Genomic DNA, 23,465 nt, shown 5'->3' with positions numbered 1-23,465 from the left:
TCAAATGCTTTTGACACATCCAGGTATACTCCAAGGGTGTGGCGTTTTCTATTGAAAGCCACTGTTAAGTGATCAACTACTCGTACGAGTTGGGTAGTAGTGCTATGTTGAGCACGAAACCCAAACTGATGGAAGGGTAGAAGATCACTATTGGCGACATGTTTCAACCTCCAGAGGAACACACGTTCAAATAATTTACTTAAGTGTGACAGAAGACTTATCGGCCTATAGCTTTCCGGAAGCAGCGGATTCTTTCCGGGTTTAGGGATGGTGATGATACAAGCTTCCTTCCAGGACTTTGGGAAGTAGCATATTTGAAAGATGGCATTAAATAAATATGCCAAAAAGACCAGTAATTTTCGAGTTGGATGTTTCAGTATCTCAGGTCGAATCCCATCAGGCCCAGATGCTGTCTTTGTCGGTAGACATTTGATGTGTTTTTCTATTTCCCGAGGTGTAACTGGGTTGATGTCATGTGTAGGGTTTTGAGTTCGTATACTATATAAGGTAGTTCTAATGTGCTGGTGGAAATAAGGATCGAGTTGGCCTCTATTGGGCTGGAACTGTGCTTGCAGAGAGTCAGCGAAAGTAGTTGCTTGCAACTGAGGGTTTTGAGTCAGTCCTTGTGGTCCTTGGAGGACTCTAGCTCTGGAAGCATTAGTAGCCCGTTGGAAAGGTTTAGAGTATGTCCAAATTTTACGATCATTTACTGTGAGGTTACGAAAAGTATCTTCCCAGTACTGTTGGTTTTGTCGCTGAGTCAGCATCTTGATCTTTGCACGCAGTTAATTCCACAGTGTCTTGTAGGCTGGATGAAGTGTGTGCTGCCAGCGACGTCTAGCCCACCGTTTTAAATAAATATAGAGTTGCAGATGTAGACTGTTGCATTGACCTGTTTGCGTTGGAGAGATTGTAGTAGTGGAGCTTGCTGCCTCTGCTGTACGAAGTGCTACTGTGATATGAGAAACTGTCTGATCGATGTCCTGAATGGTGGCGGGCCGATCTCTTAAGTCGATCAGTGTGTTTAATTCTTGTTTAAACAAATCCCAATCAGTTTCTGTGTTTAAGAATAGGAGCAGTGTGGGCGATGCTACGGTGGGAGACATGAAAAATGACTGGATCGTGATCTGAGTCTAGGCCCGAGAGGACATATGGATGAATACTAAAGGATGCGTTTTTGCAAAGAGCAACGTCAAGCACGTCAGGTTGTCCGCCGAATTTTGGATGATGAGTTGGATCTGGTGGAGCACTGATGATAAAGTTAGACGTGAGGAGATATTGATGTAAAGCGTCTCCAGCAGTGTTTGGAGTAAAGGAGTTCCATTCTCCATGCTTTGCGTTAAGGTCACCAGCTAAGATAACTTTGGGCCCTAAATTTGCGATGATGTCGAAGTCAGTCGGTTCTAAGTGTGTGGCCGGAGACCTATAACCATGACCAGTACTAATGGAACTCCTGGAGTTATTAGCTCAACAGCAAGTGCCTCTAAAGCAAGTAGTGGTGGTATTGTAAGCGACCTTACTGGTAATGACTTTTTGATGATGAGCAGCAATCCTCCTTTCTGTCTACCCACTCTGTCCTGTCTGTATACGATGTAATTAGATAGGCGCCAAGAAGTGATGCGAGCAGTAAAATGTGTTTCTTGTATGAACATGACCAACTCTATGCTTTATTAGAAAGCAAAGAAGCGTTTGTTTCTGCCCCTCAAGACCATCTGCATTCCACGTAGCAAGTATAAGTGTGTGGTGTAGGACGCCGGATTTAGAAACAGCCATCGTCAACCAATGCCGCTATTGTTTCTATTACTGCTGCAGCCTTGGAAGCTGAGTCTGCAGCTTGTCGAAAACGTGTGATACCACGTTTAATGTGTGTAAGTATTTTACGGAAATGTAAGCCCTTGAGAAATGAAAGAACTGATTTTAAGTCAACATCTTCGTTAGAGTTCTCTTGTTGGACGGCAGTAACTGATTGGGTGTGAGAAGAAGTGGGAGCTTCAACATCATTGTTATCCCTAGTCACGGATTGTATATTATCAGCAGTGGGAATGGAAGATTTCTCTGAGGATGGTGTTTGGAAATTTTTCTTAGGTATATCTGGGTGTTTGTTCGGTTGTTGCACCGGCAATTTGAGAGATTCTGAGTAGGATTTAAATACCGGACAGCCACGGTAATTTGCTGGGTGATCTCCCTGAGTTTGCGCAGGTGGCGGGTGTGGATGTGTCTGGTTTGTTACATGACTGGGTAAAATGTGATTGCCCAACATTTGAGACACCTCGGGTGGGCTTGGCAGGTGTCTTGCGAATGCCCCAAGCGTTGACATCTGTAACATTGCAAGACTGAGGGAGGCTTGTAAGGTTCAATTTGAACCCGGTAGTGAAGCAAGTTATTTATAGCGTATATTTCTTTAACTCCTGCAGTTCGTTCTAAAGCAACCAAGAACAGTGGCATCATTATTTTCTTGTCATCCGTCTTGTTTTTACGAGACATTTGGTGGACGCTGGTTGCTTTATAGCCCAGTCGGGAGAATTCTTCCTTCAGGTCGTCTAAATCTGTGTCAATAGATAGTTTTCGGACAACTACCTTAATGGGCCTTTCATTTTTTGCTACTTTTGTAGCATATTCAGTCTTAGTTTGTTCGCAATACGTCTTGATAGAGTTGTAATCATCTTTGTTAGCTGCTTGAAGTCGAATGCGCTCCTTATTGGGCTGTGCTAAGGGAGGCTCCTTCAATGCTCGTGACAACGTCTTTATAAAGGTATATGTGTTTGTAATTCCGTATATGAAATTTGGAGGGGGCTTGAAAATGGAGGGCTTGTTATTCGACGCAGTGTTGTTACTGGTGCTAGTATTGTCTGTTTGTTCGGATGACAAAACAGCGAACTTATTGCTTGTAGGAAGAGGTGGATATTCTTGAGTGCTATTAAATAGTTTTTCAGCGTTTTTGAGATTTTCCAAAGAAGACCTACGCCGCTTAAGTGTTCCCACTACTGTGAAATCCAGGTCTTCAGTGTTAATCGACGTTGATGGCTGCGAATTACTTGTCTGTTTAACTGTAGGTGTTTTCAATTTTGACTTCGCTGGAGCGGTCGTTTGCTTGTTTTTACCTAAAGGCACAAGGAAGTCTTCCGGTTTATATGTTGATCTTATTATTTTGCCCCTGGTATTAGGAATCTTGGATGATTGGGCCTTTTTGTCAGATTTCACTGGTGTCTTCTGAGAGACCATCTTTATACTTAAAGTAGGAGATGGCGCCAGCTTACCACAAAGGAGGATAGCGGTGTACCTTTTAAATGGTTTGTTCTTAGAGCAATGCTCTAAGTTTGTAGGGTATTAATCTGCTTCCTCCGAAGAGGAAGCACAAAAAGTAATCGGTAACCAATAGAGATGCCTAAGTCGTCAACTAATTTTGCTTGTCTCTTCCTCCGAAGAGGAGAGTAAAAGAATAAATCGATAAGCCTAGAGAATAGCAAGGTTGTCAACAGTTAAGACCAAATCAGAGTGTCAACTTCCGTGGAGGTATGAAAAAATAATTCGACGGTTGTTTCCTAAACCTCAAGGAGGAAAGTAATCCAACCGTATATACGAAGATCGCGAATCAATTAAACAAATGGGGATGGAATTCCTAAATGACTCGCTTATTTTTCTCCGCCAGCTACGGATACCCTATTTTTTAACCTGGTTAGAGCTCCAGGTGGTCAGTTCCGTACATAGCGAAAGCTCAACTTTTCTTAATTTAAGCTATTGTCAATTTGACACCTTCGGGAGTTTTCAGCAAATCCGATCATATTTTCGTTCATATACAAATTAATTGGGCACAAGCTCTTTCCCGTGTTTATATTATTATTTTGGAAAAAGTCAAAAAGTTTCAAATCTCTAGCCTAAGAAATAAATATTTTATTCATGGTTTTACCACAAGAAGTATCAAAATTACGCCTATGGGCGTTCTAGTGTTAAATAAGGATAGTTTGAAAGAGCTCAACTCTGAGCTGACTTTTATCATTATGCCATAGACAAATGTGTTTTAAAATAGAATCATTGGATTCAGCATTCTATTTATGCAACGAAAAATTTATTCAAACGTATACACTTTCAGCACTGGCATGAGCGGTGCTTCAAAGATTCCAACTTTGAAGTTATCTTTCTCGTGATTCCATTTACGGATGTGTCCTTAAATTATTCTATTGGATGCAGCGTCCTCAAATTAGTATAAAAGGAAAAATTAGAAACTGGTCCACACGTGACTTTCTTTTTTCTAATTAGCGGAATGCATGTGTTATTTGGGGAATTAACCTTTTTTCTCTTTGATCCTTGATCGATTTCAACTGCAACTAATGTGGATGTCTAAAAGAAACATTCTGTTCTATCCTACTTGAACAAGGTTTAGAGTTTATAGGGGAATTTTTTTTCGAATGTTCAAAAGCAAACTTATATCTTGATGTGCTTCTCCCCATTATTCTTGATTAATTACAATTCAAAACAACACACTTACTTTGGAAGGATGGAGGGAGGCACATTCGAAGTTTCATCAAAATCGCGTAAGTTTTGCGGGAGCTATCGTGGGACAGACACACAAATAGACAGAAATGTGGGTTAAGGCGAATGGTAGAAGCTCGCTACATTCGCTTGAATTATGAATCTGTGTGTCAATTTTATTATTTTCCTTACGTCACTTTCTAAATGTCAGACGTCCATTTAACGACACTGAGTCTGCAGTCTATCGTGCATCACGAGCTACTGTCACTGAGCAGAACAATAGATTTGGACCTGTACTGTCGAAAAAGCCTCAAGCGCACCTAGTAAGTCCTAAGGAAAAGCAGGACTGTTCAACAGAAAGGATATCGTATACTACACTAACAAGTCAAGACCGCATGCATTTTTAACGACCTATCAGAAATTGACAAAACTTAGTTGCAGGCTTTAATCCGTTCGCCGTATAGCTCAGTCCTGGCACATTCAGACAGTTCGTTGTTTCTGTCTGCAAAATTTCTGAACGGTGTCAAAATCGTTTTGAAAAGACGCCTGTAAAAAACACTTTTTTCTTTTTGCAAAATAGCACAGAAGTTCTATAGCGACGGGTTTATGGTGTTGCCGAAAAATAGTGCATATGTTGTTTCATAATGCTGTTTTCAAATCGCAACAAATGTATTCTCGATTTTAACCCCCACATGCTCAATATTTATTTTCGTCAACCTGATGTTACGTCCGCCATAATACTGCCCATACCCCAAACAGTTACTCTTTGATCTCTGTATCTACATTTAAACTTGTTATTCTTACTATTCTTCAACTTCCTCACTCTTCTTCAGATCCTCACAGGCTTGATCCTTCACAGTTTGAAACTCACAGACTTTTTCATCCGTTTTGAGTTTCTTTTGGTATCTCCTCCTCAGAGTGCAATTTTTACACGAAGCATCATTTTTTAGTTCTTTATTCAGACACACACCATATAGAATTTTCTTTTTAAATGCCAATTTCGTCATACCAATTCTTGCTTTTATTTCATTCACTAATAATAGTATCCCGTTATCTAAAGGTAGCCACACCATTGCTTTGCGTTTTTAACGTTCATTTCCATCTAATATTCTTCGCAACTTTTCATCAAGGTTTTTAACATTGACATTTTCAGGTTCCATGGTAAAAGCAATCTACAAACCGTATACACACACTTAATCCTATCTCTTACCAAAATATATTCTCCCTTTTATAGTGTTTTCTTTGCTGTATCTTTTAGGTATATCTTTTATAGCGTTATAAAAGGCAACATTTGTGTCCAGCACTTTTCCAATGCACTCTCTTCTGTCATTTCTTCCCCCATTCCAAAAGGAAAATATGCTTGTTGGTCCATATTTAAGTTTCTTACTAGTCTTCGATCCTTCTATTCCAACTTAACCTTTATAGTTCCCATCAACGATTTCCATTTCATGTGGTCAAAAGCCTTTTCTAGATCAATGAATACAATATTTTCCTTCTCAGTTTCTACAAATATTTCACCAATTACTCTTAATATGACAATAGCGTTTCTTGTGCCCTTATCCTTTGAAAGTGCAAATTGTTCAATCTCAACTTCCTTATTAGTTCTTATGTAAGCACTTTTGTAACTATACAAAGCATAAATTTTGCTGCAGAATACGACATATGGCTAATTCTTCTGCAACCCTCACGTTTCCTTGATTTCTACCTTTTGATTTTCGAGGTATATCTTACCCAATATCCTGTTTTATATACGATTACAGAAAATACAATTATCTTTCTGCCCTTGCCCCCAACCCCCATATTCTTAATGAATTCGATTGATGAATTATCTATTTCGGTTACTTTTTCATTCTCCATTTACGATACAGCTTCTTCAAACCCGTTTTGAAGTACAGAAAACCAATTACTTCTCTCACGTTATATATTTTATTCTTCAACATCTAGGCTATATAGTTTATTCTTACTTTCACACAGTGCTTGAATTTATTACTTCTTTCTCCTTAAGAATTAATTCTAATCGCTGACTATTTTTAACTATCCGAATACCTACAAATTCTATTTCTGCAACATTTGCAACCGACATATTCTTCTTCTGCAACAGATTTTCTTATTCGTTTTCTTCTTGCTTTATTTGACTATTTTTTTTGTAGCCTGTTTCACGAAACGTTTAACATGTACCATCGAGTGTCAGTATCTGCATCTATCGTTTCTGTGTTTTAATACTTTCCTTCGAATTCTCGAATGAATTGAATTATTACGCCTTTTTTTAAAAATTGTTTCCCTATTTTCCTTTTAGCTATGTCTTACAGTTGTATATCGACTCTCACCAGCTCAAGTTTATGCTCACAAAAAAAATCTCGGCTTCTAGAATAGTTCTCGGAGTTTCTGAATTATTTCTATATACTTTCTCAACATAATCTATTTGAAATTTCCGAACATCTATTGAGCCTTTCCATAAATAGAGTTTCCTTCTGTACTCGTTCGTAACCTATAAACCAACTTTACCCACCTACTAGTGAATATTTCTTCACAAATTGATCAGACCTTCTTCTCCATTCCTTTTGCCTAAACCATACTTCGTTTGACATTATCTTCCTCTTCTTCCTCCATAACTCCACTAACACTCCCATTGATGTTTACTATTTATGAATTCTATTTTCCTCGTTTTTCCAGTTGTTTAATAGTCTGAACAATAGCATATCTATACCTACCTAGTGTGTACAGCTATGTCTATGACACTACTAAATCATTTTCTTTTCCTTTAAGTTTTTGTATCATCAAAAATTTAATTTTAATTTGGGGATGGTACCGAGACGGGCTTTTATATACCGAGATGGATTTTATATAATCGAGACAAGACCGAGACGGATTGTATATAACCAAGACGAGACCGACACAGGTCTCCATAGATCGAGACGAGACCGAGACAGGCCTCTATAAATCGAGATGAGACCAAGACGAGACTTAGGTGAGTCTCGAAAGTCTCGGTCTCGGCTCGAATATTGATAAAAATTAAAATTGCCTTCACTGAAAATTTCGTTCGTCGCAGTGTTAGATAATATGAGAACGGTTGGCTGATATACAGTCCTGCATTTAGGGGTGCCTATCAGGTTCAAGTCTCTCCCGAAATAAATTTGTGATCACTTTTTCGCACTGCAGGTACACCACAAATGTTTCTTACCCGTTCCACAAACCTCTCGCGAAACAAAATCCACTGCTGACGTAGCTTTCTCTTTCTCCCTCTATCTATCTATCTATCGTTCTATATCTATCTATCTATCTATCTATCTATATATATATATATATATATATATATATATATATATATATATATATATATATATATATATATATATATATATATGTGTGTGTGTGTGTGTGTGTGTGTGTACGGTGTTTCAAAACAACACCGGAGCCTTTAGGAGGTGATTCCTGACACCAAGATAAGACAAAAAGTATAGACCAACCTAGATGCACAAATGCTTTCTTTCGGAGTTATAGGCTGCCGAAAACATGAAAGAAAATGAACTTTCATTGTCCATAGCTCCAATACTATGGGATCTACGGTAGTCGGGTCAAGACTTCACCTAAGAGCTGGTATGTGCCCTATCCAAATATCCATGTATCAGTATCCTGCGGTACTTCTGCAACAGTATGTACAGAGGTAGTTAGTAAGTACTTCAAATTATATGCCCTTAGCCAAACTCTCTCTATGAAAATTATTGCGTCAGTATCGCAGAATTCTGAAACATGTATTTTTGGATAGGGCACATATTAGTTCCTAAGTGAAGTTTTGACCCGACTACCGTAGATCCCATAGTATTGAAGCTATGGGCCATGGGCTATTAATTTCTATTTGCTTTGTAATTTCCGCGGCTGAAAGATTTCGCCCTGATTGGAGGATCCTATCCCCAGGGGCGTAGCCAGGAGGTTTGTGTAGGGGGGCCGTCGTTTTTTAGGGGAGGCACAGTCTGACTGACAGTCTTGTTGCTAGATCACAGTCTGACTTTTTCAAAATCTGATAGGATCTTAACGGTGTCAAGAACGTCGCACAACAAATAAAGGCAAACAATAAAAACAAAATAACGTCTTTCAATTAGTGACTCAGCTTCCAATTTTTTTGAGTATTTATCTCAGGGGTGTAGCCAAGGGGGGGGCCATCGGGGCCAGGCCCCCCAAATGGTTTCCTGCCCCCCCCCCAAATGACCAACTTTTAAAACATCACAGTAAAATTATCTCGCTTTATTCATTTAAAAGTAACAAAGTTTATTGACAATTAATAATTTATGGTAAAATAGTATGGAGAAATATTGTTTTTCCATACTGATCGAAAAGTTGTATAGTATCTCTTCCTTATACCGATCGAAAAATAGGATACTTTTTTGTGGCAGCAGATTACACAATTTACTGCGATTTATATTTGAGTTTGAAGACAAACATTTTAACAAGGTACTACAAATACAGCCATAAAACAAAGGTACTATTTTTATATGCTTTAACAAGTGTTTCAAAAGACAGAGGATGGAAAATTTGGTGAGAAACAATGATTTTATTCAATTTGAATTTCATTCGCTCTCTCTTTTATTTCTACTCTGTGTAATAAAATAATTATGTTTTTCTTAGTCACGAATAATAAATAAATATTTCTGTCAGAAAACCTTAAAGAAAATAAGTGAAATTTCAAAGAAAATCAATCTTATGTAGATAGGTTCTGTATACAAGGTCTTAAATTTAAATATGAAGGTAACCAAGAAAAGTTTTGTTGCTTTTTCACCCACCACCTTCGAACATCGATATGTCACCTAACCTGGAAGTTTAAAAATAGTCCCCATCAGCATTGACGACCTTCTGAAATCATTCTGGAAGACCATGGAATCCATCGCGGTAGAACTTGGTGGGCCGTGATACGAAGAAAGTATGAAGTGCATTTTGGACTTTTACTAGGGATTTGAACTGGCGTCCTCTAAGGTGATTGTCCAAACAATGGAAAAGGTGATAATCGGACGGTGCAATACCCGGGGAATATAGTGGTTGCAATATTGTTTCCCTTCCAAGGCGGAAAATGGTGTCCTGAGTCATCCTAGCCACGTGGGACTTAGCGTTGTCCTGTAAACGAGGACACATTTGCAATTCAGAAGTGATGGCTCCAGAGTTTAGAGTTTTTGTTGAGCACAGCTCAACTGCTGACACTACACAGCTGCATTGATACTCTGACCAGCTGGTAGCAGTTCCCGATGCACGATGCACCAAAAACACAGAAGGACCTTATTCTGGTACAGTACTAGTTTCTGCTGTTTTAAAATCGGTTCATGGGATGCAAACCAATGATGACGGCGCCGTGGAGCTTCGTATAAGACACTTTTTATCACATGTCAACGCCCTGTCCAGAAATGGCTCCGAAACAGTAAAAAGACAGGCGACTGCCGCGTTGCCTTCTGTCCCGGAATCAAAATATGAGAGACCCATCGACCCAACTTGTAGTGCTTTCCAAGTTGATGGATGTGCTGCCGAATGGTTTCACCACATACTGAATTGTAGCCCCAGTTCCTCTCTGTACATGTGTTGGTCTTCTTGCACGTGGTGTTTTCGGGAGTTTCGTCATCGTCCTTAAACTTGTTAAACCATCGCTGCAATGTCCGCGTCGTCACGACACCCTCACCAAAGGCCTGGCATATCTTCTGTCTCGCTACAGCGGCGTTTGACCTCCATTTGAACTCGTTCAGCACACATGCTCTTATGACGCTCTGTGGATGTCCCATGTTCCCTCTGTCTTTACGCAAGTTCACGGTGTGTCTGAATTGCCACAACCAGGTAGTATGTTGGATATACCCACACCAACAACTGACGTTCACCTTATCTCCACTCGCATTCAACTCATGGTGTGAGGTCCAATTGAACACAGACCTCCACGAAAAGGGACAGAACTTTCTTGGTTACATTCATAGTTATGCACAAAAGTATAGCGTTTGGTCCCGGGCAGTAATTCTTGATTAAGAATAATAAAAACTATCTTGAATATAATTTATGGATAATAATAATAATAATAATAATAATAATAATAAGAAGAAGAAGAAGAAGAAGAAGAAGCTAAAATAGTGTTTTTAGTTTTCCAGAAGAAAACAAAATTTTCCTTTCTTTCAGGCCCCCAAAACATTAACAGCAACACTTTTTTTTTTTTTTACTTTGTACATTGTACAAAAATCAAGAGCATTTGCGGAATATAATGGTATTTGTGTTTCGGCTGCAGAGCGTTCTGCTGATCGTCCTCGAAAACCTTTATTACGGAGCTGAGAAAGAAGTTAGTACGGACGACGATCTGAAAACAATGATTTATTTTTGCATAGCAGACAGAAGTATTAGGGAACGAAAAGGAAGATTCACTGATAATGGTTCGATTCTGAAAGAAATAAGTGCTTTGAATCCCGGTAGTGACTATTTAAAATATGTAATCCTTTTGCCGTTATCAGCGCACTATAAATGCGACATATAGACTTTAGAAACGGAGGTCAAATTACTTTCAAAAGTAATCGAAATGTATGAAAAGGAAACTGCTGCTTATGCTGGAATCCTATAAGCTCGCCTTCAGTGAAATTCACAAACTGTATGTAAGGTGGAGTGCTAATTGCTACGTGTGCTGATTGCCACAGCCAATTATTAGTGCTAATTGCCACGACTGGCGCTGATTGCCAATATCAAGGTGCTGATTGCCACGATGACGTGCTGACTGCCACGAGCCTGAGAGAAAGTTGCTAGACGTAACATTATCGGTCGCCAAGAAGCATGAACGAAACATGATGAACCTTAGGATCGTCTTGTTCAGACCAACTCCTAACAAACGTAAACAGGTCTCTGTATGTACTTTGTTTTGTCAGGGTGCGGTGCGCACAAAATTGGTACGATTTATGTGTTCTCATTTGAACCCCAATGTCAGCATGAACTGTTGTCAGCTGAACAAATTGTTTCGAGCAGATCTTGAAAGTTCCATCAAAAAAACACTGCTGGCTGTCCCTCACAAGGGAAGTTCTGGAGAAAGCACTTGCCTGCAGACAACAAGATAATAAAATTTCTGTACGGTTGAGAACTGTTCGAAATATTTAACTTGGAAGTTTATATGAGAAAATGAGGGTATGCGCATTTAAATGCGTTAAGTACAATATAATTAGCAACAAATATTGACATACGAATTGAAAGGTTTTGGAAGTAACAGAAAAAAACTGTTTTGCAGTAACTAACGGATTTGTTAGATACAATTAGTCATTATATTGTTCACAATAATGATAGGTAAGAGATTAAAATTGAACACTGTTGTTGTTCTGTTCTATGAAGAAATGACGCAGGCAAAAGACTTCCTTGCACCATGAATATCTTATGTGTGCAATTGCGTTACATCCGTCAAGGGAACAGTTCGCAGAACCAAAGCAGAAAGCAAGTTCGACAACTGATTCAAATGTATAGGCCTATAATTTGTTCGTAACCTGGCTGATGGAAACCAAACTGAAGCAATCCAATGTATCGCGGTGATGGGAACTCATTCGTATGGACACGAACTTGATTTGATTGTTTCGTTGGTACATCATAACGTCTGGATGAAGTTTCGTACTATGTACAAATCTCCTGCCATAAACTTTGATCGGTCGGAATCCAAACACATCAAATAGTTCTACAAATCGTGTGCAGTTCTTTGGTATCTTCTCAACGATTACGTCTTTGCCATCCGTCATGCAACTTGTAATGGACAATTTGTCTGTGAATGGACCCCAGTGATCAAGCAGCAGCAAGTTTAAACCATTAGGCTCCGCCATGGGAGAGAATAGTTAACGCGTTTACATGTGCATCTACTCATTTTCTTATATAAACTTCCAAGCTGGATATCTCAGTTCTCTACCGTACGAATTACCGATTTTTATTACCTGTTGTAAAAAGCATGAATTGGTCTTTCAAATGGCATGCTTAGTTTCTCTGCAGGCGAATGCTTTCTCCTGAACTTCCCTTGCCAGCACTGGCTTCAGATCATCATATCCAAAACACAAAATCCGTTTATTCTGTTCCAATCTATCGTACTGCAGAAAGGAAGTTTCATCTTCGAAGCGAAGATGATCCTCCGGAAAATCTAGTTCTTTACACGTGCAATTGTTTTGATTCATGACAAGAACTGTCCTCCTAGCGTTGTTTAAATAGCTCCTTCTTTCACTATAAAAAACATTATTAGGGTAATAAATAAACTAATTTTACTATATACTGACCTATTAAATAATACAATAAAATAATTAATTTAATCAACCAAATGTGCAAATTGTACATATATCAAAAAAGACAGTCCCTTTATAAACATCCAAGTGTATGTCGTTCCACTTAGTGAGCAATATTGTAACTTACAGGATGCCACCTAGATTTACTGTGATGATTACTAAATTTATCCCTCATACTAAATTTATGATGATTAGTAAATTTAGCATGAGGGATTAATTTTGTTTTTTCCAAATACATTTTCTCTCAGATTCGTGGCAGTCAGCATGCCGTCGTGGCAGTCAGCACCTTGATATTTGCAATCAGCGCCAGTCGTGGCAATCAGCACCAATAATTGGCTGTGGCAGTCAGCACCCGTAGCAATCATCACCAAACCGTATGTAATCGTAATGTGCATTCCTCCATCTTCACCAGGGTGCGAAAGGACTTTCTCTTGCCTAAAAATCAAGAAGTCACTTGAGAAACACGATTGGTGATATTGAGCTACAATTGAAAAACTAATTTGTAAAGTTCTGGATTTGCAAAAAGTTATAAAAGAATTCGCTGTTGTACATAAAAACAGAAGAATTTTGTTGTGACTAAGATCCATTCCAGTTTTGTTAGATGTAAGTTGTTACTTTTTACATTTGCATTACAATGAACAGAACATTATATAAAAACTGAAAAACTCTCATAGTAGTGGACATTAATGTTTCTTTACATGTAATTGCTTGCATAATACTGTTACATGTCTTTATGGAATTCATATACGTTACTTCTTGTTTCGAGTACAGGCATGTCCAAAATGATTGTCGCGTATCTATATATTTGTTTTTGTGTGGAAATATAATTTGATACTGATTTTATAGGGCACTTTTAATACTGTTACCGTGTGTATAATCGGGAAATGTATATTTGTGGTAAATTTCATAGGAAAAGAATAATAAATACGAAAATTAGAACGAGAAAAACAATGTTGCTAAATGGACAAGAAAGTTTTTTTTAGTTATAAGGGAGGGGGAGGCAAAGTGCGTATATGAGGCAAAACGAATAACGTAATTTACAGTCAATTTAGCATAGATAGCAGGAAATAATTGACCAAGTTTGTGACGTCACTAGTGGAAGAAGTGAAGGACGTTAATACCTAATGTCTACATGATGTTGTTTCCGCGAGAGAGAAGAAAAGAAATTACACATTTTGCTTAAAAAATCAAGTTTTCAGAAACCTTTCCCACTATTCTGCGGAATGTTTGCAAACATAGCATGCAAATAGCGCGGGGTGTTACCTTTATCATATTTGGAAGTAATCGTAACTACACAGTCCATATGATGTAGATATTCTTTTGTTTTGTGTGGCAGTGTTGGGCAAAGAGAATAATTTTAGAAAGGGCAAAACTAACAGGGATTCACTGTTAAAAATCTCTACCAAAGACGAGTGCGAAGAAGTGTAGCAAGTCAAGTAAGTCTACCGAAGCAGGTACTAGTGCATTTTCCTTTCAGGAACTACCAGAAAAAACGAAGGAAATGTCCCGATCAAGATATTTCTGTAAGAAGAAATATTTTTGCTGCTGCTATAGATATATCAAATACATCTGGAATTACAAAGAAAAAGTCACTTCCAAAATCTTCAGAAGAAGACGGTAGCTACCAGTGCAAGTTTTGTCATGAATATTATTCACACGCATTTTTTCTAATCACGGCTTCACGAAAATTTGCACTGATTATGAGGGTCAAGACATTTACGTTTCTGATCTGTGCAAAACCAATCATGTGATGTGATATTCTAAGCTTTAATTTGTTTTCTTCAGTTTGTTTGCTGTTACGCAGATTGTCATCATTAAGGCTACTTTAGATTAAAACAAACTAGACACATAGAATACTGCCTATTTGATAAGAAATTAAATCTATATGGATTTGAGCTCTTTAAATATGTTTAGGTCTAGTGTTTATGCAAGCCAAGTGTAGATCCAATTCCGCATTTAATTGTATTAGACTAACATTCACAAAATATTAAGCACTTCAGTATTCTCGTATGTCAAGCGGTTCGTTCAGGTGGTACTTCGTTTGTTATACATAACTTATATTTTGCATACTTGTACTAAACTCTGACCTTTAACATGTGAGTCTTCGCTTATTCACTTTGCCCCACTATCCGCTTTGCCAGACGATTGAGGCAAAGTGAATAAATTGCAATAGTTTAGTTATTACGTAGTATAACTTCTGTATATGAGATTATCATTATTCTTATATTATCACTGGAAGTTTAATAATCATAAAATATTTCCTGCGAGTTTTAGTTGCCACTTGTGGCTATTGAAGTTAACTGGTTCGCTTTGTCCTCCTATCCCCTATTTTTCTTAATTACTGTTTTTTGACATGAAATTTATCACATACATGTCTTTGCCGACTATTCACATACTAACATTGTAAGAAATACCGGTCGAAATCGTTACCAAATTATGTTCCTTCCACAACAACAAATTTAGGGTCTATAAACATGTGACAATTATTTTGGACATGATGGTGCATTTTTATAGCATGTAGACTGTAGGCATATGTGCTTCTAACATTTTCAATTCACTTTACTGTACTTATGTGATATGCTTCTTTCAATATTTGTTGTAAGTTTATATTCCTATGTTGTGCTTACATTCAAGTGTGTCCAGAAATGTGTCGATGTTCATTTGCTACCTACAAGCATAAAGCTGTACACTCAGAAATAAATTGGATTGGTAGGAGCTCAGAATTAAATAATAGTAATTAATAAAAGCAAAGCAAGTGCGGTTGCCTCGCCTCCCCTCTTGTCCCCTACTATTACGAGCCTAGCGCCGCCACTGGTATGAAGCATCTCTGTTCGGACCTATCCATGGGAAGGAAATATACTATCGTGAACGAAAGTGCAATTGCACCTATATTCTGCGTATCCTTAGTACATTCACTAATAAGCTTAATAGATACATTGTGCTATAAATGAAAAACTGAAATAGGTATCGATCATTTTATTGTATTTACCAGTAACTGTCACTTCTTCAAAATTATCGAAACAGATGAAAAGATGTGCATTAATCTTTACGTGGCAATTTTGGATTCGGAAAATACAATTTATTCTTTAAATTTATACTTCAACTACAGGACATTGCTTTAAAAAGTCCTTTTTCACTCTCAATAAACGCATAAAATTCCTTGCATGTAAATTTCAAAATTTCCGTGGTACAGTCCCTGTCATCTCTGTAAAATTGTCTAAACAGATAAGCAAAATATATTAATCGTTGATAGATGGTGAAAGGTTACAGTTTTAGATTTACAGAATGAAAGTTACTTTTTAAATTTATACTTCGAACTAGATGAAACTGCTTCGAACTAGACACAAATTTGAAAAAAAAAAAGTTCATAAAGAGGCTGGTAAGAAGTTTGTACCGGGCACCGGCTTTAATCAAAATAATAGAAATATTTCCGGTCAGGCCGGTGAAAAACCGGACAGTTTGGAATCCTACTCTTACAGCAGCACTGTTTGTAACGAGACTTGACACTTGTGTATCTTGTGAGGATCTTATTGCATTTGTGAAGGACAGTGTTATTATTAGTGTTAAACAATGTGTTCAATTAAGAGCTAAACATAGCAATTATTCTCAGTTTTGTGTTAGTGTAGAAGAAAATGAGTTCAATGCTATTTGTAACCCAAATGCATGGCCTGATGGTGTGCTATTTACTAGATCTATGGGGAGATTGAAAGACGAAATTGTATATCATGAGGAACCGGCTGGAAACAATAATGCAGGTAAGTAAACTAGAATAAATTAATACGCAATAAAGATGGCGTACTTACAGTTATTCTGTCGAATTTTGAACAGTTTGAATACACAAAAAAGCTATTTATAGATGAACTAAACTGCTGTAACTATTATTTTTATTGCATAGCTGAAACGTTGTTAAAAGAAACCAACATTTTGTACAGCTCTCAAAAAATTGTAGTGTTGTACGAAAAGACAGAAAATTGGCATTAGTAAATAAAACAAAGGGTGGAGGCTGTATGATCATAATAAAAAAAAACAAATACCTGTATGAAGTAATAAATCCTCCAGATGAAATACTTAATGTTATTATAATTAAAGTACCAATTCCTGAAAAACCATTATTATTGTGCTTGCACTACTTCCCGCCAGATTTACCGTTGACAAATATTACTAATTATTGTGACTGGTTATGTACGTTTTTACTAACAAAGAACTGAAATTTTGTATTTTTACGTGATTTTAAAGTAGGTGGAAGTGATTGTGCTACCGAAAATATAAGTAATTGTTATATTAGGAAAAAAGCTTTAAAAATAGTTGAACTAAGTAATGTTCTCCAGTTAAATCAATTGAATAAATCATATGACCCCTTTAAGAATGATAGAGTAAAATACCTCCTGTTAAGCAATATGGAAAATAATTCAATAATATTTGAAATTCCGCCGTTAACAAAAATGGATCATTTCCACCCACCTTTCCTATTTGAATGTGAAATAATAAAATAATGACAATGATTTTGGTAACACCTCAAATGAAACCAGAATTAATGATTGGAAATGGATCGGGAAGATACAAGGAGTAATGCTATTAATTAATTGACCAATATATAACAATATATATGATTTACTAGATAATTGTGTACCTAAGAAACGAATTAGCAATAGGCCTAAATACAAAGACCCCTGGATAAACAAGGAACTGAAATCATTAATTAATAAGAAAACAAAACATTTTTAAAAGCAAGACAAACAAAAGAAATATCAAAGATACTCTGATTTACGGAAAATTGTCAAAAAGAAATACTTAGAGGCGAGAAAATCATTATTTGAGCCTTGAAAATAGTATTGTCGATAGCAATATGTTTTTCTGGAAAATATTTAAAAGTCTGATGGCAAGCAAATACCAACTGAAATAAAACAATGACAAATCGCTCGCAGAATCAAATGATGTGGAATTATTTAAAGATGTTTTAAGAGAAAATTTTAAGTTAGAATTAGTACATTACACAGATAGCCAGGTTATGAATTCTCGACCGCTCATTAGCAACCACGATGTTATAGATATACAGAATATCATTGAATCTGATGCAATTAAAGTTATTAAGCCGAGCACAGTTCCTGGTCTTGACAATATCCCCTATTATATAGTTAAAGCATGTAGTACATAATTGTCAACTCCTTTAACAAATACGTTTAATGTATCCCTGAAAATGTGAATTTCCTTCAATGCTGAAACAAGTATACAGGACAGTGGGCAAAATGACGAAGAAAATATTCATTAATTTATTATTCATGTGTTTACAAGCGGAAAAGTACAAAACTTACAAATATGATTCACTAAAGTGTCTACATTAATTCCTTGAAATACTAACATTCTCAAAGAAAAGGGAAGTCAGATACATCACATTATTCAATAAAATACGGAAATCGTCAACATGCCCCACATGTGGAACAAGATTACTAACATTGTGGAGTAAGTTGACGTAACAGTAATATCACAATACAAACCTGAAAATGCACCACAATCAGTTTAAGAAATGTTACCTAATAGTGGAAATTAACATACATCGAAAACAAACTTGGCTCCCTCATAATCACTGCACGATTCGTGCCACCAGTCTTTACATCTGGAACACTGTATCCAGTCCTCATGAGGTGATGAAACAAAGTACCTTACAGTCAAGACACTGTGTTCAAATTGTAGTTTATTCCGGTGTTCGTTTTAGAAGTTGGATCTAACATTAGGGTCATCAAAACTAATGTTCTTAACTACTTTCTTTTTTGCTCCACTTTCAATTGCTTAAATAGTGGTGACGTGATGATTGCTGAAGTTTTGATTTTCCTTTTGCCAGAGTTTCGTGTCGTTTCTTCTCTTTCCAGGCTTAGAATCTGGTTTTATGGATTCTGGAGTAAACAAACTATGTTTGAGTTTGAGTTACGTTCAGTATGCTGATCCTTTGGTTGTGTTACTGGTTTCTGAATTATGTTTACTCTATTGTAATTGTGTTCATTTTCTTTTGAAGTGACGATTGCTAAAGTTATGATATTTCTTTTGTCAGTACAATGGCTCATTAAATTTTGCTCAGTGTGCTGATCCTCCTCTTGTGTCACTGGTTCCGTCATCTCTACTGTCATTATGTTCATTTCCTTCTGCAACTGGGATTTGGTATTCTGTTGTCGTCAAAGATAATAAGTCGACATCAGAAAATAACTTTGAATTAAGAGGGAAGATTCCAGTAGTTTCAAATGCTTTTACAGCAATGCCGACAGAAGCTACTTTCAAATAAGCCATTGCAAAAAGAGGAGGAAGCTGACAATCTCTTATTTTTCTTCCTGGGTGACTTATTAGCCACTCTTCGACGAATTGAGAGAAATATGCTTCAAGGGGGCTGTATAAACAAACATCAAAGGGTTGAAATTTGTGTCATGTATGGAGGGAGACTTAACATTGTGACATGATGTTGATGGCATAAATCAATAACTGCAAGGAAAAAATGTGACTCGGTTATCTGTGATCAGAAGAACAGAGTTCTCTTCAGCTGGAGATGAATGATGGATAAAGCGTTCTAATTATTTCACAAATAACTGAGTATTTATCCAACCTAATTCAGAAAATAAACATAGGTACAAGAAGGAGCTCCATCAGCTAGTTCTTGTTTGGGAAGTTTTCCCTGAAAAATCGAGGTTGGAGGAATGAAAGAACCTCTTGCACTTATACAACACATACTGTAGCTGTAACAGATTGAGCACACTCATCACTCACAACCTTGCGACTGTTTTACAGCCTTTTGGAGATAACACTTTAGACATTTTGTTTGGAACAGTAGTAAAAGATAATTCATTGGCGTTGTAAATGCGTTCAGATGTGTACTTCTTCTCCATTAACTTCTTCAGATTCTTATTTAAAAAATGTTCACTTGCTCCCTATTAAAGCCAGAAATTCTCCCAATACTTATCGCATTCGAATTTTGAAGTCTCAGGTTAGGACTTCTACGCATGAAATTACTCAGCCAGTCCTTCCCTAACATTTTAGTATTATTGTCAAATGGATAAGGTATCCTATTCCTCACTGCAAATTCATACGCAAGTTTCCGTATGGTGAAATTTGTCAGCCCGTAACTTCTATTGTGCATTTCGATTGCATAACTCACAAGTAGCGATTCTTGACAGGAGTAAAAACAGCTTTATATCTTCCACCATGGACTGAAAAAGCCTGCAAAGACAAACATAATACCTTAGTTTCGGTTTAATTCTACATAATTTGAAAGTGAATGAATTAAAACTCAGCAATTAAAATGTCCGTTGAATCGTTCTAATCTCGCTCCACCCATTAAATTGATTCAAAGTGTAGGAGATGTACAGAGCATAGAAACACTATATTTTCATAAGCTAGAACCAACAAAATGAATGTCAATCTACACTAAAGACTTATATTTTTTTTCTTTTCTTCCATCGGCAGAGACCGAATGTTTCTTGAATTGGTACGTTTGTCCCATTCAGACCCGTTTTATAAAATTCGTATGTCATTGAGCTCAGTTGAAAGAGTTATGCAAGCCAGTTCAAGATTATTAGAATTAAACTTCGATTTGGCCCAGAAATGGACTGAAGTCACTCCTATTTGTCTCATATTTGCTACTAACTCATTTAAAACAGGGTTGCAGGGCACAGTCGCCGCCACTGCAAACGTTAAAGTGTGCTGATACTGCCGGGGTCGCAGAGCACTCTTTGAAAGCTTTTGCTCCCCACTCTTTTGATTATTTTTCTAAATAATAAAAAATGGATTGCTAACTCGGAATAAACACGCTGTTATATGAAGGATGATGGTTGATTCGAGAGACGAAAATGGAAAAGGTTAAGGTGAGTTCGACACAACCATACCCAAATGTGCAAAATTCCCCCCAAAATATTTGCCAACGCTACTGTTTACTATTATTATTATTATTATTATTATTATTATTATTATTATTATTATTATTAATAGCCTGAAACCCATATAATTTAATTCTACTTATGGGTTAGGTTAACACGATTTTTAAGTGACAAGGAAGTGGCCAACTTTTTTTTTAATATACCATATGAAACACTGCACATATTGAAAACTTACCTGACTTTTCTTCTTGTAATATCTTCGCAGCGTAGTTTCCGTTACTTCATATTCTTCTGCGGCTACTTTGATCGAGAAACCGCTGTTAACAGTATTCAAAGTATTTTTTAATGTTTCATGATACCATAAACAATGCGCTCCTCTTTCGGTTTTCCTTTTATAATTTCTTGCCATTTTCTTTAAGAATGTAAACTGGAATGGAGAAATAAAATTTTTTATAACTGAAGCTAACAAAAATAAATAAATAAAAAAATATCCTACAGATGAGAACAGAACAGCAGCTTACATAATATAACTGTGGAATTTGAACTAAATTTGCTACGTCGTACAAATAAAAAGAAAAATATGCACTTTTATTTTATTTCATATCTAACTTCAACGAACACATCAATAATGGGATAAATTAATTTCTTCTGACCAAGCGTTTGGTTAAAGCGAGTGAGGCAAGTTGACGAATCGCCAACTTGTCCCGCTCAGGCTTCAGTCAGCAATTTTTTGAAAAATAGTCACATGCTCTCAAATGGAGAGCTGTTCTGTTGTAAAACTTGTCAGTAAGTAGTATGAGAAACAGTGAGTTCGTGCACTATTCCAAGTAATGAATTCTAGAAGTATCTAAACATGTAGAAACATTTTAAATCTCTGAAAAATAAACTGCAAAATAAATAAAATATATTTTCTTACCTGCTGTACAAGACTCAGTCTTCGTATTTGTAAAACTGCCATCTCAGTGTGAAGCCTAAAGATTGTCAACTGCTGAATAAGTTTCCAGCGTGAAATCATGCACATGCTAGCAGATATGATTGATTCGTTAATTTGCCCCGCTGTCCTGTACATTGTACAATTACACAAAACAGTTGATCGTAGAAATATATTATATATATATATATATATATATATATATATATATATATATATATATATATATATATATATATATATATATATATATATGTGTGTGTGTGTGTGTGTGTGTGTGTGTGTTTGTATTCTAATAACATTAGCCAATGCATTTTGCAAGATTTTTAAAATTATAATACACAAACACATATATTTTAATGTAGAAAACAAATTAAGTGAATTTCAGCATGGATTTTATAAAGGGAATAGATTATAACAAATCTTGTACATTTTACTGATTTTGCACATTTAGAATTTATGAATTACAAGTATACACTATATACATAAATATGTCAAAAGCTTTTGATTGTATCAAGCATGAACTTTTTATTCATAAGGCCTAACTCCTTTGTACATTCACTGGTTTGTGAGCTATCTTTCAAACAGAACATTTAAAGTAAAAATTGGTCTTTGACATTTATGGTTGTATATGGTTATGGTTGTATAAAGAATGGCATACCTCTTGGATCTCATCTGAGGCCCCTTCTTTTTTTCCGTATTTATTAATGATTTACCTGAGAAAATTAAATACTCAAACATTTTGTTGTATGCCGACGATTTAAAATTATTTAGAATAGTAAATAGTGGGTATGATAACTAGGGACCGGATTTTAAGGTGCAAAAATGTGGTAGGAAAAACGGAATAAAATGGGCTGAAAAGTAGTTGAAAAAGGTGCAAAAAGGGTGCTAATAGGATATCTTTATTAAGTGCTATATTATACAGTTACATGAACATTCTTTATTCATTACGAGAGCAAATATTTTTAAAATCTTGACTTTAAACATTGGACATAGATTGCAAAATTGTTTTATTTATCCTAAACTTGTACAATATTCAACATTCTTGTAATAAAATTGTGGTTAAAGCCAACTCTGTATTAAAAAAAAAAAGTTTGATTTAGCAATATTGTGGCTTGAGAAACCGTTATATACTACTGGGTTTTCAGAAACTGGTCATACTTGATTATGCACAACATTTCTATCATTTTATGTTTTCGAATGTTAGTTTCTGTCGCTTGGAGCTCAGGAGAGCCTTCTATGTGGAGCAACTTCTTTCGACGTAAACGGAAACCAGTGCTTCATATCTTGTAAGCACATGAACAGGAAGTTCAGTTGATGTTGCAAAGGTTTCTACGTCTGGTTTCAGTTCAAATTTATCCCTAGCAAATAAGTCAAGACTGCATCTAAATTTATGGAATGTTATGTGTAAACTAGATTGAAAATAAAACATACTGTTCTGTCCAAAGTTTAAAAAAGAGAGAAAAAAGGGACAATAAAGGTGCTGAAGATTTAAAAAAGTACAAAAAAGGGAAATTTTATTAATCTAGCAAAAAAGGTGCAACATTCACGAAGAAGGTGCAATGAAGTGGGTTAATTTCAGTTCGTTTTATGCCCGGAAATACATATTTTGAACTTTGGTTGTTATAACAACTACATTTTTAGAAAAGGTGCTGCACCTTAAAATCCGCTCTCTAATGATAACTACTTACTACAGGCAGATCTAGATACTGTTAATACATGGTGTAAAAGTAACTTATTGAAAATAAACTGTGAGAAAACTAAATATATATCATATACTAATAAAACCCAATACTACCTCGACAAATATACAGTTAATGGAATAACATTCCACAAAGCCGAGCAGATTAAAGATTTGGGTATAGTGTTTGACAGAAATATAAAATGTACCTATCATATTAATGATATAATCCAAAGGACGAGAAGAGTAATAAGGTTCATTTTCAGACAGTGGCCTGA

General features: G+C 36.3%; 1 protein-coding gene and 1 long non-coding RNA gene across 5 annotated transcripts in view; both read right to left on the bottom strand.

Moving 5' to 3' along the window:
- The window catches only part of vri (nuclear factor interleukin-3-regulated vrille), a 1,376,222-nt gene that overhangs the window by 1,248,302 nt on the left and 104,455 nt on the right, over positions 1-23,465 (bottom strand). The window lies entirely within an intron of this gene.
- On the bottom strand, positions 17,919-20,993 carry LOC145687764 (uncharacterized). Its single transcript, XR_014131745.1, has 2 exons — positions 20,811-20,993; positions 17,919-19,919 (listed from the first exon to the last, which is right to left on the bottom strand). It is a non-coding gene; the product is annotated as an uncharacterized LOC145687764 (long non-coding RNA).

Source organism: Thermobia domestica, chromosome 6 (genome assembly GCF_964235325.1).
Source record: "Thermobia domestica chromosome 6, izTheDome1.hap1.1, whole genome shotgun sequence".
Classification (NCBI taxonomy): Eukaryota; Metazoa; Arthropoda; class Insecta; order Zygentoma; family Lepismatidae; genus Thermobia; species Thermobia domestica.
The sequence above is the reverse complement of the archived record's forward strand: the minus strand, read 5'-3'. Positions and strand labels throughout refer to the sequence as shown.